Here is an 11,824-nt window from a genome sequence, read left to right on the forward strand (position 1 = left end):
TCTGAGGGTTCACCCTGGTGGTCTGAGGCTTCATTCTGGTGGTCTGAGGGTTCATTCTGGTGGTCTGAGGGTTCACCCTGGTGGTCTGAGGGTGAGGTGGGTTTTACGGTGGCAGCCTCAGGCTGGGCCACCACATCACAAGGGTTTGGTTGTTTTCCTTTTCTTATTTCTTGTTATCTCTTGTTCTTTCTCTTCATCTTGCTCCACTTCTCATCGTCTCCTCCTCCTCTTCTCCCTCCTCTCCTCCTCCTCTTTCTCCACCTCTTTCTTTTCCTCCTCCCTCACCCCCTCCCTCCATCCCATGTGTTAGCATGTGAATAATGAATGGTGTTCAGGTGGAAAGCTGACACCTTGGCAGACAGAGATCAATGAGAGTGATGCTGGCTGGCAGTGTGTGACTGGACTGATCACGTTACTGCCGGACTACGCAGGGGCTTTGTTAGAGGGGGTGGAGGAGAGGAGGAGAGGATGGGAGAGGTGAGGAGAGGACAGGAGAGGACAGGACAGCACAGGAGAGAAGAGAAAAGGACAATGTAGGAGAGGAGGAGGGAAGGGGAGAGAAGAGGAGAGGAGAAGAAGGTCTTCACCTACTTGGTGTTGAGTTGCGTGGAAAATGGTGTCCATAGCGGCCCGGTTGGGGACAGGAAGTACGAGCGTTGCATTTACTCGTCACAGTGTGTCCTGGAGGCAGTGGGTGGAAATCATTCGATTATGGATCCCTGAGTGCGAGTGCAGGGTCGGGAGTGTGTGTGCATATACTGTAGCCTATATGGTCCGTGTGTACTGTATGTGTGTATATGGTCCGTGTATATGGTCCGTGTGTGTGCGTGTATATGGTCTGTGTGTATATGGTCCGTGTGTGTGCGTGTATATGGTCTGTGTGTATATGGTCTGTGTGTGTGTGTGTGTGTGTGTGTGTGTGTGTGTGTGTGTGTGTGTGTGTGTGGTAGGGAGTGTGTGTGTGCGGTTGGGAGTGCTGGATCAGCAGATCTGGACTGTAGCTTGATAGCCTGCATGGTTGATGAAGAGGTGGAGGAGCAGGGAGTGGCCCGGGAGGAAAGGACACTGACAGGAACGATGGAGGTCAGGGAATGTCAATCACGTGGAGAATAATAACCTGGTTGGCTGATTTCTTAAGACCACGCCCCTACTGAGCATGCTCCCCAGCTGGCCTGTCATTACTGAACCTGCCGTTGGTCCAGGACTATCCTTTATTTCTCAGGGAGGAGGATGAAGCAGATCTGTTAATGTTTTTAATAATAAAGACACTCCTACACATTCGGACACTTACATCTGTATTGTAGCCTGACCAGTCAGAGCACAGGCTCTTTTTGGTGTTGGGTGACTGGGACTGTGGTCAGACCTGGGCATTGCCTCAGCAAACCTACAATTCCTCCGTCTGAGCAAAACCATCCGTGACTAGGAGGCTGCACCTCATCAGATCCGTCTGGTGTGTTCATACTGTGCCTCTGCTCCCCTCACACTGTCAGGCTTGGTTCACTGCTCCTCCTCATCACAGCGCCTGTCAGGTTCGTGCATTAAAGGGGCTTTCTGAATTAATGGGGGACCGTTGTGGCACATTTGTCTCAATCAGCACTTTAACAGACTATATACTTTTATTTGTCTTTGTAATAAATACTTTTGGTGGATCCCCCCCCCCCCCCCCCCAATAAAAAAGACCACGCCCCTTGCGATAGTGCTGCCATGATATCCCACAAACAAAGCTTGTCCCACGTTTTTGTGTTGATAGATTAGACATTAGTTTAAAGAAAATGGTTATAGATGTGCATGGGGAATGTGCAGTAAGACCGGATATCCAGAGAGATTAAATAAACCTAAACCACAGTTGGAAAAATGTTTTAAGTGGATTAAGGCTTGTGGAAGGCCCCATACAGTTACATGTGAAGACAACTTTGCTCCTAGCCCATTCAGTTCACTACTCATATAGCAGCTACATGCTATTACAGCTAGCTAACCGTTATAGTCAACACTAATCTAACATGTCATTAACATCATAACATACAGAAAACCGGCCTGCAACCGAGCTGCTGTACCATAATGTTATAAGAAAACAAGCTGTACGATACTCCACACCTCCGTCCGCACATCAGTTTACAGCAGCGCAGACACAAAAAGCTATGAAGCTAGTGACGTTATCTAGGTGCTTGATGTACAGTAGCTAATTCGCCCGTAGCTAGTAGTTAGCAGATCATTCTCACAGGCTTATCTTTATTTTAAACACATCACTCTTACCATTTTCCAATATGGGATGCCACTAACTTACTCACCCTGCTTTACAAGTGCAGTGCTCAGTCCATTGTTTATTTATTTTATTTTTTATATTGGTTATATTTCTATGTGGACGGAACCCGAGTGAACACGGGGAGAACATGCAAACTCCACACAGAAAGGCCCTGATAGCCTGTGCAGAAATCTAACTCAGGACCTTCTTGCTATGAGGCGACAGTGGAAAGCACCGAGCCACTGTGATCAATTCGATTTGTCTGCTTGTCCCCAAACAAAAAGAATCCAAATTTATCAACCAATCAGATAGCAGAACATGATGAGACACTTCCTGTTTGTTAAAAACATGATTGTCTGTCTGACTGGCAGTGGGCTTTGATCAGCTACCTCTGTTAGAAGGCTGCACCTGGGGTCATTAGCCTGGCTTCTGGGGCATGCTGTTCATCCAGGATATTCTGATTTGGACATAGATGCTTGGTTGTTTTGTCTGTTTTCGGAATAAAAATGGAGGGGTGGGAGGGGGGGGGGTTAACTCATCTATGAAGGAGAGAGAATTGGAGATTAATGAGTTTGATGTGTCTGTGTGTGTGTGTGTGTATGTTTGTGTGTATGTGTGTAACTCTCTCCTCTGAGAGTATGTGTGCTGTATTCCAGTCATGCCTCATTTCTCACTACAGTACCAACCCCAAAGGCCTCTCCTATGTGAGCACCATTGCGTGGGGTCACACACGCACGCACGCACACACACAAACACACCACACACCACACCACACACACACACACACATTTTAACAATTTATTTATGACCACATAGAGAAAACTACATACAGGGACAGAAATACTAAAGGTACAATCACTATACAATCACAATTCTTTTGGGCTTCCCCAGTTGTTGGAACCTTCTTACGACCAACCTATGTGTATGTCCTAGGCTGCCAAATATGAACACAAGTAGTCTGCATCTGTACCCTAGCTCTGAAAGGGTATACAGCAGAGGTTGGTACTTAATGACCATGAAGGCTTCCTCTAGGCTTCAACATCTGGTGTATTAGCACACAAATGTGTAAATGTGACACTCACACGCGCACACACACACACACACACACACACACACACACACACACACACACACACACACACACACACACACACACAGAATGCCTACAGTATGGCATGTCAATATTGGACTGTAGGACAGGTGTATAGTAAGGCAGCAGTAGCCCAGACCATATCATCCATTCAGATAGCCAGACTTCATCCCAGATATCACCCCAGATAATTTGCCAGTAATCCAGAAACACCACACTTTTCCTACCCAGGTCAAGGGCACATGTACAGCAGTACAGTACAGTATGTGTACTGTAGATGTGAGTCCTACAGCTGTCATGTGAGCTCTGCTGGCTGGTTGGGATGCTCTAGCAGCAAGGGTTACCTGTATCAGGTTTCTTACTCTGTGGTTTGGTTTTCTGTTAGCAGGAACACACTCTAATCTGCTTCCTGGCTGATATTACACTGATAAAACAAAGGTTATGACACAAGAGGAGAGAGGAGAGGAGTGGAGTGGAGGAGAAGAGGAGTGGACACGAGAGGAGAATAGGAGGAGAGGAGAGTAGTGGACAGAAGAGGAGAGGAGAAGAGAAGGGGAGAAGAGAAGGTGGAGAGGAGAGGAAGAGAGGAGGAAAGGTAAAAAGGGGAGAGGATGGTGAGTCACGGAGTTAGTCATGGAGTTAGACTCTAGGGGTTATAGAAGACGTTTGCTGGCAGGGAAGAGTCTCTGTTTCATATTTTTCCTCCTCTCTACTTTCATGCTCCTTCTTCTCCCCTGTTTTCAGAACCTTTATTATTCTTCTCCACGCTCCCCGCTCTGCACTCGTTTGTTCATGTTCTGGGTTCAGAATTAATTATTGCTATGCAGCTGCAGCTGCGATTGGGGCTGGACTGAGGCTTTAGAGGAAGAGGGGGGAGGGAGAGAGAGAGGAGCGTGAAGCAGAGGCAGGCTGTCCCTGGACCAGCTCAGGACCCACTTACCTGGGCCCTGGAGGTGTGTGTGCATGTGCGCGTATGTGTGTGTGTGTGTAGGGAACTCCTTACCACCAGCATTCCAATCTCTTGTCCAGCCTTTAATCTTATTCACACACAAGAACAGAACACAAATAGTATACAGTCCACACAAACACACACACACACACACACACTTTCAAACAAAAAACAAACTCCCATTCTCCCCCTCTCCCCACCCCATCAGTCCCTACATAGTGTTAGGATAAAATGACAGACAGACAGACAGACAGACAGACAGACAGACAGACAGACAGACAGACAGACAGACTAAACAGGTACTGATGTACAACATGCATTGTTATGTATATTATAAGAAAAGAGAAAAAGTGTGATTAGAGGTCTTGTAGTTCACTGGTACTGTAGATTCAGTTTTCAGGAAGGGCCCCCAGATAAAGGGCCCCCAGGTGTCATGATGTTACATGCAGAGATTTGTTCCATTGCGAGATGGAGCCATTGTGATCAGGGACGTGCTGGGACGAAAAAACGGCCATGGAGTCTGAGCCGGCCGCGTCAGTGTATATAACAACGTTTTCTGATTTTCTGTGATTCTCCAGAACCTACAGATGGCCAGCACAGCCCTGATTGTGATGGTGTTATGATGGCTATAACTGGCTAAATTGACTCTGATTGAGAGGAGACATGTGCCACTGATTGTTTGATTGGTTTCTACAGTACCTGTCTTGTTAGTCTGTGTATATAGAAAATAAAGAAAGTGTCGCACACTCCAGGCTCCATATGCATAAGTTTGAATGATAATGACGTTTCGGCAGTGTGGCCTTCTTCAGATTCAAACAACAGTGACCCAAGTGCTGGCCTATATGGGTCTAACTAGTGGCACACCTGCTGGTGATAACAATCAATCTCACTAATCAAAAACAGGAAGGCTACTACAGCCAATCAAATCACACACAAATAGGTACAGTAGGCTGGTCCAGCCAATCAATACAATTCCATAATACAAGTAAAAAAATCAAACATGTTATATCATAAATTGCATGTCCTCATCCCGTTCCCTTCAAACTATTGCTCTCATATGGGAAAAAAAACACTACCCACAGTTCTATAATGCAACAGCGCGACCTCCACCAAGCCCGCCTAGGACTTGAGCACAGCCACAGACAATCTGCAATTAGCAAGACCAAAAAACGTTTCATGCATGGATCAGATAGAATATGATAATAATAATAATAATAATAATAATAATAATAATGAACATATACAACAATAACATACATAATACACTAACATACTGTACATACATACTGTACATACATAGTGGCAGTTGGGATTAGAATTCGCTGTGCATTTTTGACATTAGTTTGAAGGCTGCCTCATGTATGATTAAAATTTGCTTAAGAACTTTCTTTTGTAGAACATAAGACGTTTTATTAGAAGGCCTTGTAAAAGCCAAACTGCTTTTCACTTGGCAGGTAGGGTAGCTCATCAATAACATGACCTTCCCTTGTTGTCTAAGGTTGTGAGTTAAAGCCCTGGGTAATGCAGAATAAACATGTTAATACCTACTCAGGCAATGTACTGTGTGGATCTCAGACACATGATTTTGAAGATATTTTTCATTTAAGAATGTAGCAGATTATGGACATGACAAATATTCTACAGACCATATTGTGAGACCATCTCACTGACTGGAATGTTGGTGATGGGACATCCTGCTCTCCACTACCCAATGACTAATCAATGGGAGGTCATGTAGAGAAGAATACATTTGGTTAGAGTTTCCTGTCGAAGTCACAGTAACCCTGCCAAAACCCTTTTAGCAAGGACTGGTTCTGTGTATTGGGATTTGGAAAAGCATTAACTCTTTCTCTCCTCACCATGGTCCTCCTCTCTTTCCCTCCCTGGGGTCATAAATCCATGGTGCAACATTCCTGAGGCCACATGGTACCAACAGCAGACTCACAGTGAGGCAAAGGAGTAGGAACACTCTTTGGGCCAAATCCACAAAAGGATTGCGCAGCTTTTGCGGTGGCAAACCCTGTGCAAATGAGACAAAAAAATAGCACCCAATCCACAAAGCACACGCAAAGGGGGGAAAGCATTGCAAACTGCACCAATGAGCAAATAGCTCCACGGCTGCGCCAGGCTCATTTGAATGTATGTAAATTAGGTACTTAGGTACCACTTTTGAAAAGCTGGTATTAACTCCAGCAGTCAGCGTGCACTCTCTCCTTCTGTCTCTCCTCAGATCTTGTGAAGTTTTAATCAATTGATATTGATTAAATGAGGCGGATTTAAAAATAAGTTCTGCCAGCTGCGATGCACAGAAACAAACAGAACTGATATTTTCAACAAAAAGTGCGGTCTGTCGTTTTCATTATGATCCAGTCTGTGTCCTGAAATATGGAGAAAAGCTTGACACACTGGGAAAAGATCCGACTATATCCAATATCGTATATCTATATACAAGAACAAATGTAGGCTACAAAACCATTATACAGTCATCAATAAGGCAGACTGAGGCGTAGCTTAAAACTCAGAAGGGTCTGGTTTAATGAATTGCCCAGCAGCACGGACGTAGGCTAACACTGACTCCACAGTAGCTCAGGAAGAGCGAGGAGGAACGCCCAACTACAGTATTATATCCCACACAGCGCCCGCTCCCCTCCCTCTACAACCACAACCCGCACACACCAACACACAAACAGCAACAACATTATAAACACAGGTCGCTACAATATGATAATATGATCTTTTCTGATTATTGGTCAAGTGCAGTAGGCGTTCACTTCGTAGGATATCATGTTTCATGAAGCTCTCATCCTCTCTCGCTGACTGAAACTTCACTAACCCTGTTGTTTCCATTCTGGATTTCTACAGTAGGCCTAACAGTACAATAGGAAAAATAGAATTAGGGCCAAAGGTTCTATTTACAGCCACAAAAAGCAAGCAAGGCTGAACCAAGTGTGTTATCTATCCTCTCCATATAGTACCAGGGACAGCGCTCTATGCTATAGCCTAAAAGTAGACTATGTCTCCAACATGCCAAACCAGCTAAATATAAAGACAAGAGAAAGAAAACAGCAAAATTCTGTCTTACCTTTCCTCAATAGAGTTGTAGCTTCCTTGTTGCTAAACGACCCTTCTAGCCTTTTTCACGAAATCATTTTGTAAGATCCATAATTTGCTTTTTAATCACATCCCGTCTACAGTGTACTGAGAGGTTCAAATGTAATAAATACATCTCTTGACAGATCAGATAACAAGCTTCAAATATTTAATGGGGGAAAACTTCCAAAAAGTGTCTCATTGCCATCTCGATGATACCTATCTCTCACCAATATTTTTGTTGTTTTTGCTATTTTACATTATGTTACATTAAACTTACAGTAAAGGGGGCTAGGCCTGACCAAGCCCCCTCATATTGCCGGGCCCAAAGGGATCATGGCAGCAGTTATTGTAGCCATACAAAGGTACCGTCATGCCAGGCAAGTGCAAGAACGCGTTCATGGCTAGTTGCAATCATGGATGCAAACTGCACACAGTTGGCAAATTTGTAGGCATATCATTAGAGCAAAATCTTTTGTGGATATCGTGCTAAACTGGAGCAGATTGCCGTTGCAATTGCTGTGCAAAATATCGAGCTATTAGCTGGAGCTATCCATTCTTTGTGGATTTGGGCCTTTGTCTTGTTTCTTTAATAAAGTGCAATTACTTTCTCCCAACTATGTGATGCAACCACCACAAGAATACGCTCTGGGAATAAAGAATGGGCATTGATGCATTGTATTTGTAACCAAGTGCTACTGTGTGCTGTAAATAACTGGTTCTATGCTGCTAAGTCAACCTAACAATGTTTGGTATTAATCTGATGCTAAAATCATGAATCAGTTGATTATGCATGTTGGGGAAATGTAATATGTTAAAACTATAACACGGACATTTGATGATTCCAGACTCTTAAGAGAATCTTGGCTCCCCTTTTTATGATCCCGATTGGGTGGCCCACAGACCCCTCACTCTGTGTGAGTGACCAATTGGTTCTGTCTATGCAAACAGGACACACCTCTTTTTAAGTAGGGAGCAGACAGATTCTCTTTCTCAAGTTTCTCTCAACTCTCTCAGGTTCTGTGTTCTCCAAGTAACACGTAACCCCAGGATCCAAGCTTATGCCTGATTGATGAAAATCTGTATCTGTGGAATTGCTGAACTGCTAGCTAAGGGACCGTTGGGGGGGGGGGGGGGTTAGTGCTGGGGAGGGCAAAGTATTTTATTTTGAAATGGGGGGAGGGCATATCAAGTTTTTGGCATCTGCCTCACAAAATGCCTCGGGGGTCCTTCATTATGCTTCAGCTGGCACAGTTCGAAACGAGATGGGTCTGGCTATGCGAAACTACGTATTGAGAAGGTAACTGCCTACACCAACACCGTTTCAGGAGAGCACACAGTGACATCTAGCAGTCAGAGTTTATCTAGCTGTACAGGTAGAGTTGAATGGGGTTGATAATAGTTGAACCTGTTAATATTTCGTGGATGGAAAAAAAATCAAATCCCCCAAAATCTTGCGTGCTGCGCGTGCGTGCTTCGTTGGTCCTGGCTTACCCGGTCCTAGGACCCACCAGACGCCACTGGTCTTACACACGTTTTAGCTTCGCATGCGGGAAAAAAATCGCAGGCGTGCAAGAAGCTAGATCTCGCTCCACCTACAATCTATGCTAGTTAATATAAAAGTTTTGTATAAAATTAAAAAATTGAACTTGTGGGTGGGGGGAGGGCAGATCGTTTTTTTTACAGACACAGGGGGAGGGCAGAGAGAAAATAGTATAAATGTCAGGGAGGGCAGTTGATAAAAAATATAAAAAAGGATCAAAATGTACCCCCCCCCCCCCCCCCACCTAAATATCGAAGAGTCCCTAAGATCTCTGTAGTCGACACTAGGGTCTTAGGAATTTCCACAAACTCTTCAAACGATCATTCAGATCAGATCAGACGACATTACACAGGCCCTGGATAAGATAAGACCTTTTACACTGATCCTCTCCTCTGAGTGAAACCGCTAAGAGGTTGGGATTACTCTCTCTCCTTTGTTCTAGAGTTCTAGTGTCAACAGATCCTGGCGTCCTGTGGCTGACATCAAAGAGACGGAGTCTCCCCTTTTAACGAAGGACTAGAGTGGGACGGTTTATGACCCGGGCATGATCCCATCACCCTCTCTACCACTCCGAGAACATTCCCGAACACCAATATGCCTAGAAAGTCAAAATGCATAGAAACGATTTCAACCATGAAACTGCGTTATTCTCCAAGTACAATTGTTTATTCTATAATGTAGAGCATACCAGTGAATAAACAGGAGCTGGGGATCGAACGGGCTCAGAGCAGTATTAAAACTGTGAATCCAACATGTGGGTGTGATTAAAGATGTCATGTTTGGACTTTATGTGCTCCGGCTAATGTACTGAATATAAATATGCGATCCTTCCTGATGTCCTCCCAATGTGTTGTAAATGAGATTGAATACTCAGGGATTAAAATATAACTGTAGGTCAGTCTCTCTCTGATACTGAGGGAGGTGTGAAGGGACACCCTCCTGGCCTGAACCAGGGGCCAAATTAATCAGTTGGGGGTCACAAGAACCCACCCCCTGGCGAATCACGGGTATATATTCTTAAAAGTTACAGCTTTCTTTCTCTTGTTTCAACCTCTTGTGTTTTTGTTGTGTGATCCACCGTAACATCACGGACCCTGTGTGCCATTAAAGCAAGTAACTTTTTCTCTGTGGAATTGCAAGGAAACAGCCTGTTAGGTACCTGTGAGTCGACACGCTGAGTATCTACTGAAATAAAACCATCCACAAACTGTTCATCGGATCCAACTCTCGGCAAGAGTGTGAGTGGAGCAGTTGAGACTTTTGCAACTTAATTCGGAACCATTTTGGTTGGCTGTACACCAAACAGCGCCTGAGTAGACAGATGTAAAATCTGAGCACAGAGTGACTCTGAGTCTCCGTGACCCCCAACGTTCGCCAAACAGCCGAACCGCGAAGCTGCATCGAAAGAAGAGTCGGCGGGCGCCGCCCTGCAACTAACCCAACAACGCTGGTCACGTGGGTCTTCTAGACTCCAACGAGAGCTGCACAGCCGAGCGAGCCAGACAGCGTGCCACACAAACCGTAAGGTCCAATGTCCAAAGGCTCTCGTTTGATGTGGTCTGTGGTACTATGCTGTTTTGATCTTTGAGAATTAGGACAGGCTGCAATCTTATGATATCATTCATTTCACTTCTGCTTTGTTTCCATACTGCCACATTTGTGTTTCCATCTATTATTGTATTGTGTTTTCATATCATCTTGATAATTGATTAGTATACTTCAATAAATATTAAAGGCTTTGATCACGTTGTTGTAGTGTCATCAATGGGTCTCTAGGTCACTTGCTTGAGTCAAGACCTCTTTCAGATCGAAATTGATAAAACCAGACTATTGATAAGGTTATCTGTTTCCCTGTACAGAACAGGGTGGTGCCCTATATGAATTGATTTAATGTATTAAATCCATTTTCCTTCATATTTGTGATAACTGCGGTATAATCATAAATTATTATTACCAAGTCATAGTCAGATTTCCATAGTTATAAACTCTTAAATTGCTACAATGATTTAAGAATGTGGAAATGCAGTCGTAGGTAGGCCAGATTGGAGTGCGCCCATGTTCGCAAGGGCTGAATTAATGAGAAATCCAAGGCGATTGCGTTCACATCAATTCTACAGACATCATAGGCTTGAAATAATAATAATGATCAATACAAGAATATTTGTATCATTTCCAATTACGTTTCACATTTAGTCATGATTCTACGAGGTATTGTGGTGTCCTCAAAGAAATAAAAGCACTACACAAACACTGCAAATGGCAGTGAATAAAGAAATAAAGAAATAAAGAAATAAGCACTAAACTCAGTCGCTATACTCAGACTCAGCACAACAGCACCTTATATTCCGTAGTCGTCAGAATGGACACATCTATATTCTGTTAATAAACGAATATCCATAACTAAAACATATCATATGGGCCTACATGATATAGATAGGGCCTATAAAGATCATAAAACGTTGAATTTGCACGTGAACTTGAACATCAATCAACTTTTTCAGTGCTGTCTGGGGATTCTGTGTGCACACGACCCTGTAGTAAAGAGCTGGCATGGTGTTTATGTGTGCAAATTCAGGTGCACAAGAACACGCATTCAATTTAAGAAGGGGAGCACAGCTGAGAACACTTTGGCGGTTTAAGAACACATTTCCACGCGTTCATGAATCCGGCAGGGATCTTTCTTAGGGTTGGTCTTACGAAGTTCTTAAGAAGACATTTAAGAAGACACTTCTTAAATTCACTTCTGAAAATGTTCAGGAATGAGGTCCATTCTTTTAATTTCTGCTGTGTTTTCATACTGCCACATTTGTTTTTCCATCTATTATTGAATTGTTTTCATATTATTTTGATAATTGATTAGTATAATTTCAATACATTTTATTAACCTTTGATCTCATCCTAGCGTCATCA

The sequence above is a fragment of the Borostomias antarcticus genome, assembly GCF_949987555.1.
Source record: "Borostomias antarcticus genome assembly, chromosome: 18".
Taxonomy (NCBI): domain Eukaryota; kingdom Metazoa; phylum Chordata; class Actinopteri; order Stomiiformes; family Stomiidae; genus Borostomias; species Borostomias antarcticus.